This window comes from Ptychodera flava, chromosome 4 (assembly GCF_041260155.1).
Source record: "Ptychodera flava strain L36383 chromosome 4, AS_Pfla_20210202, whole genome shotgun sequence".
NCBI lineage: Eukaryota > Metazoa > Hemichordata > Enteropneusta > Ptychoderidae > Ptychodera > Ptychodera flava.
The window spans coordinates 49,928,956-49,934,955 of record NC_091931.1 but is presented as its reverse complement, the minus strand read 5'-3'; the positions used below and the strand labels follow the sequence as shown (position 1 = coordinate 49,934,955).

The window sequence follows — 6,000 nt, the reverse complement described above, 5'->3', positions numbered from 1 at the left end:
ACCAAATTTGAAAGTCTTTTATCTATACTGTCTGGTTTTACTCAATGGTTTACGGTCAGTCATACGTCTCTTACACGTGCGTCAAGGAAGGACATGTTTATGAGACTGCTGGTGTGTTATGTTTTGATTGGCGTTAAGCAGTGTTTCTGGCCTGAGAGCTCACAAAGTAAACTATGGTTGCTACGCGACTGGCAGTACGATGCCATCTCGTCGTATTTTCGCATAATCTCGTGTAAATTCAACCACAAACAAAGCCTCCAAAACGTTTAACACCTTTGGAGCTCATTTTAATATGAAAAGCCAATAGTCTACCGAGACGACCATGGAACAAAAGGCATGCAAGCGTTGCGACTCCATCTATGTTTCTCTGTGACCGCATTAACAATCAAACTGACGTTGTGCATATTTACAGTTTGCTTTTGGATATCAGCTATCCGTGTAATGAGAAATAGATTTTGACGTCTTTTTTATATCAGTCATGGCGATTGTTCTGATAACGATTGTTCTGTAGATAACGTTTTGGTTCAAAGCGAAGCCAACAGGAAAACACCGGACGATAAAAACGGTGACACTGTACATACAGCTACAGACGCTACAGAAACTCTAGCTAGATATAGACATCTAAAGTTTACGTTTCACACCAGAAAACTCTCCGATATGCACTCTATAGTGCTAGTAAAAATATTTTAACACCGTCTTTTGCGGTAAGGCGAAAACTTACAATAATCGGGACATAACAACATTTTGTGGAGTCAGAAGTGGTACGATAGACGAGCATTTACACATCGCTAAACGCTGTCCTCGCAATTTTGGCCGTTCACAATTTTCAAACAACAACATTTAAGTAGTAAGTATACTTTACAGAATCAAGGAACACTTCTCGTATAGAAAATAGTTCAACTGTTTAAAACTGCAAAAACTAGGGAAAATTTGGAGATGCAAAGACGATTGCGGGATGGAAACAACTTTGAACTGCAGTGATATGTTTTTCGTATTTGGATTCAAACTTTGTGACTGTACAGCAACATACTGACTCTCTGTAGACTTCTATTCGCATAGAATCTCGCTACTAATAATTAAAATACTTCAAAACCATTGTTTGAGGAATTCTTCGCTAAATATTTGTTACAGTTTTCTTTCTCAAAATGGAATAGAATAGAATAGAATAAATAATTTATATTGCGCCTAGTATCCATCAGCAATGTTCACTGGCGCTTTACACTAGATCACAGGTAAGCTCTCTTGAAGAAATGAGTCTTAAGCATAGATCTAAAGGTGCGAATGTCAGGGGCTGATCGAATAGGAGCTGGCAGTTTGTTCCATAGAATTGATGAAGAATAGGAGAAGGATATGTCGCCGTATGATTTCAACTGAGTTCATGGAACTTTAAGTGTGGTTTGTAGACTTGATCGGAGAGATCTGCTAGGGGTGTTGACTTCAATGAGTTCAGCCAGGTATGAAGGGGCGAGTCGATGTATTGATTTATATGTGAGAAGTAGGATTTTGAACCGAATTCTGTAAGACACGGAGAGCCAGTTAAGTTCCTTCAGGATTGATGCAATGTGATCCTTTTTCTTTGTTTTTGTGATGAGACGGGCAGCCGAGTTTTGTGCTCTTTGTAGTAATCTGATGTATGAATCTGGAAAGCCGTAGAGTAGGGCGTTGCTGTAGTCTAGCTTGGCAGAAAGAGTTGAATTGACACGCGGTTTATCCGAAATAACTTGTAATCAAAAAACACTATTACCCAGCTCCCGCATGCAATGTCTTGGAACCGGACGTTGTGCAGTCCATCGCAACCAGCTTCATTCCGTCCCTGGGCCATTAACACATCTTGTGCATTCCAACTAGGTTCGTACTCTGCTAATCATAACACTGTCACACATTGATCTTTTCCGCAGTTGCATGTCATTGTTTTTCTCAAAGGGTCTATGCTACAAGATAGCATATTTTCTCCTGGTCATAGATGCCTATACATAAAACAGAATATATGTACCCATTTATACGGAGGCGAAATCCTATTCAGGAACTTTTGAAAGATTAATAAACATTTAATATGATCACCACCGAGGCTTGACAGTTTATTATTTCGTTTCATGAGGTGTGCTTATAACAACTCTTCTACTTCACAAACAGATTAGTTAACATCTTAGTTTGGATACTCGAAATGTCGAAAATGCAGGCCAGGCCATGTTTGCTTCATAGATTCATATACTTTAACCGCACAGCTTTTCTATCGTTACCTGCAGCAAGGCAACCTATAAAAGACATATGAAATGCAAAAGAGCAAGAGATAAAGGTCAGCCATTAACAAAAGAAAGACTTGCCAGCATGGCAGCTGACCTATACCCTCCACTGGCCAGCCAGGCGAAGTGCTTTTCCCACAAAGTGTATGGCTATACTAGTATGCTGACCATCATCGATGTGTTCAGCCAGGTTTGTATGGGCAAAGAAATTACTGCCAAATTCGAGGCATGATTCATTTATGCAAATGAGATTTTGGGTAGCAAAGGGTAGCGGAGGTAGCGGACCATAATTTCAAAGTTTCATCTATTTTTATCTTCTTAGTAATTGTTTAAAAGTATAGTACTTGCTAAATGTCAAACAATTACACCAAACTAGCAACCTTTAACGTGTCAATTAAGCCCAACACGGCATGCACTATATTCTGAACTCAGATGGTTATGTCTGCCGTGTGTGCGTAACTAGTGCGAACATCTTTAGCCAGCGGGACCGACTGTACAGCCACGGTCGTGGAGGGTCGTGGTACAGCACATCTACCGAACACTAACTATGTCCCGGGTTTTTGTTCAAGTTAAAGAAAGATAGTGGTAAGTGCCCACTGCTTTGTATTCCTATAAGACACTGTGCGACTATTATGAAGCTAATAACCCTTTCCCGATTTTGTCGCGGGTAACTTGTGAGCTGCAGTTAGGGTGACCGGATGATTTTTAAAACTGGAATTTTTTGCCAAAATCTTGATGGCACCTGTTGTAAGTGTTGGTATACAAAGTCCAAATCTGAAAAAATAATTTGGCTAATTAGCATGATCACTATTTGGCAGCCTCTGGAAAATCAAAGTTTCCAAATTCTTTTCCTGAGATATTGTAATGAGGAATAATGAGACAGTGTGACCAAAAATCGGATCAAATATTGTTAAAACGGCTCAAAGATGACTAACTGTACAATAATGAGTCAGGTGAAAGGTGCATTGATAGTTTCCAAATCATTTCTGTGAGAATATTGTATGGGTTGATAAGTCCAGTGAAAGAAAATGGAAGATTGTCCTCACGCTGACCTTTGTGTTTCCAGTATCATGGATACAAGCCATTGTTTCTGGTCAGAGACAGGTGCGCACGGGTGAAAAAGCACGTTGTTCAAGTACGGCACTATTGCGAACCTTACTTCCTGCTTTGGGAAAACCGTGGGCGCTAATTTGCGCTGCATAGCTGAGCCTTTTTAGAGCACAAAACAAGTAGAAAATTATCTAAGGGACCGAGCATAATTAACGGCAGGGGGACGGAAGAGAAAATGGGGGGCCACGAAAAAAAATGAGTGTTCTTGGGGTGGGCCATGAAAATTCCAGGGAAGGTAAGGGGTGGGCCACCAAAATTTTTTACACCATGACAGACAGAGAATAATTTTCAGCATTTTCGTTCCTTGTTGAAGCTGGAGTTCCTTGTTAAACTTCTTGTAGCATGATGAAATACCAAGTCTTAAACCTCACAATGCAGTTGTTATGTGTAAAATGAGCAATATTATTATTGAAAATTGACTTCATTTGTCAACAATAATAATGGTTGGTAATGATACAGAGGCTAGGTTGAAACTGGTGATTTCATCATACTATAGGAAGAACTAGAATACGTAGTGGACACACAGGAAAACAAATCTGAAAAAAAGGAGAAAAAATGGCATTAATGGGTCTTTTATAGTTAGCCCATGAAGGACTATTCCAATGGCAGACTGTCATTACAGTGGAGTAACATTGAATATCTTGGGTAGTCATAGAAAGGCAGACACTGGGATGTGGAAAGTGCATTGAAATCATAATAGTCATGCTATACATTTTTCCCCAACATCTGAAAACATCATACAGATACTCAGTTGAAGTAAAGCATAGACATACCGGTAATATGAAATGCTAAACATGCATACCAGCAAACAGACTCAAAAATAATTATGCAGTTCAGTTCAGTCTTCTCAGTGACAAAATTGTCCTAGAATTCTTACTCTTTGCTGTATCATACTTTGGAAATTAAAAAGACAATGCATTCATTCTATATACCATGGGTAATATGTACTTGACCCCTGTGTGACCATTTGTTCGGATGACGTTTGAGTAAAGGGTTAATTTAAAACTATATTAAACTGAAGGGGGAAAGTTACATGGAATTTTGCTCATAAAACACTTATCTTTAGGGTTGTGCAGGAATCTGTCAAAAATGTCCTCCAAATGTCTTTTGTTTTCAGGGTATTCAAACTAAACACACAACACACCGCATAATAACTGAACATTCTTATATAGGGCTGGTTAAAGGTACAGTAGCTAATTTCTTAATTTCCCTGGTATTTAGTCTCGGTATAAATTGACAGTTATTGTTCAACTCCCTAAAACATGTGGCATTGTCCAGTGAATCAGATGAATAAATCTTGATGTACAGACTTCCTGAGAAGTCTAATTTTCAGAAAATTGTCTGTGACCTTAAATAACCTATATGAACCAAGAAAGTGTTTTAAACGGTATCATAGTCGTAATGTAGTTGTATTTCCTATCAGTTTGTAATGAAATTTGATCCAGAAAACACAGTTTAGGTTATTTTTGAGACAGCAGACCATTTTCAGCCAATATTTCTAGTATGAGCCACACTAAAACTGTTATTCTGTCATAGTAAACAAAAGACCTTTGTACTTGGTCTCTGCTTTTATGCTGTGTACCTCTTCCAGACCATTCATGTTTATATTGCTTGAGTGACAATTGTTGCTCTTTTTGTTCAAAGTGTGTTCTAATTTGATATCCTGCCTTGGAGTATGCACCATTTGGAAAGGTATTGAGGGTCAGTAGCTGTACATAATTTGGCTATTTTTAAGTATTTTGTGTTCTGTGTGTTTCACTTGAAGTTCTTATTTTACTCAGAGTATGATGGAATGCACAATATTGAGCTTGTTAGACTAACTTGGAGATGTGCAGTGCACACTGTCATCATTAACAAAAATTCATGTCTAAATCAATGCTTCAACTATACCAACTATAACAGCACTGAATGAACTTGTAGATTGTTTATAAGGTATTTGGTAATTTCATCATTCTTTGAGATTAAAATTGCACAACACAATACTGAACAGTAGCTGTAGGTGTTACAAGTAGTGAAGCATGAACATATGTTATTTTGTTTGTTTATTATTTATAATTTATTTATTTATTATTTCAAGAATGCAAGAATGTTGTTTTCACTAAAGCATATATTACAAGTTATAAGGATTATATATATGTGTGTACAACTTTGAATCTATGTAATCTTTCTTTGGGGAGGGCCCACAAAAATTTTGTTGCCGGTGATGGGGGGGCACTAAAATTTTTGCTGGTGTTAGGGGGGGCTGTAAAAAAAATGCACCACATATTTCTCTTCCAGCCCCCCCCCCTACCGTTAATTGTGCTCGTTCCCTAAGGTACAATTTGCCCGCATGGCCATTCCTTCCCTTCTTGGAAAATGATGCCAAAAGTCATAGCCGTTTCAAAGTAAAAATTTCATCAGCAGTTTCTCGGAAGAAAAAAGACCTTTTTAGGAAATTTTTGCACTCATCTTGACTTCCTAGTCTTCACAACATTCACTGTGAAATACAACTGTTTCCGTTCACGCGATCTCTCATAGCGACCGTTCGAGTGCGAGTAGACGACTTCCAAGATGGCGTCCCCTCTGACGTTTGTTGACAAAATGTGTTCATAAACTTCAAGATTTTCACGTCATTACCTTGTTCACAGACATAAATGTGCACAACTGT

The 6,000-nt window shown here is 38.4% G+C and overlaps 1 long non-coding RNA gene across 1 annotated transcript in view; it reads left to right on the top strand.

Moving 5' to 3' along the window:
• The first annotated feature begins 2,726 nt into the window (after positions 1–2,726).
• Positions 2,727–6,000, top strand: part of LOC139132081 (uncharacterized) — a 66,831-nt gene continuing 63,557 nt past the window's right edge. Inside the window, exon 1 of the long non-coding RNA XR_011552255.1 lies at positions 2,727–2,828. This is a non-coding gene — a long non-coding RNA (uncharacterized lncRNA). The remainder of the gene's footprint in view (positions 2,829–6,000) is intronic.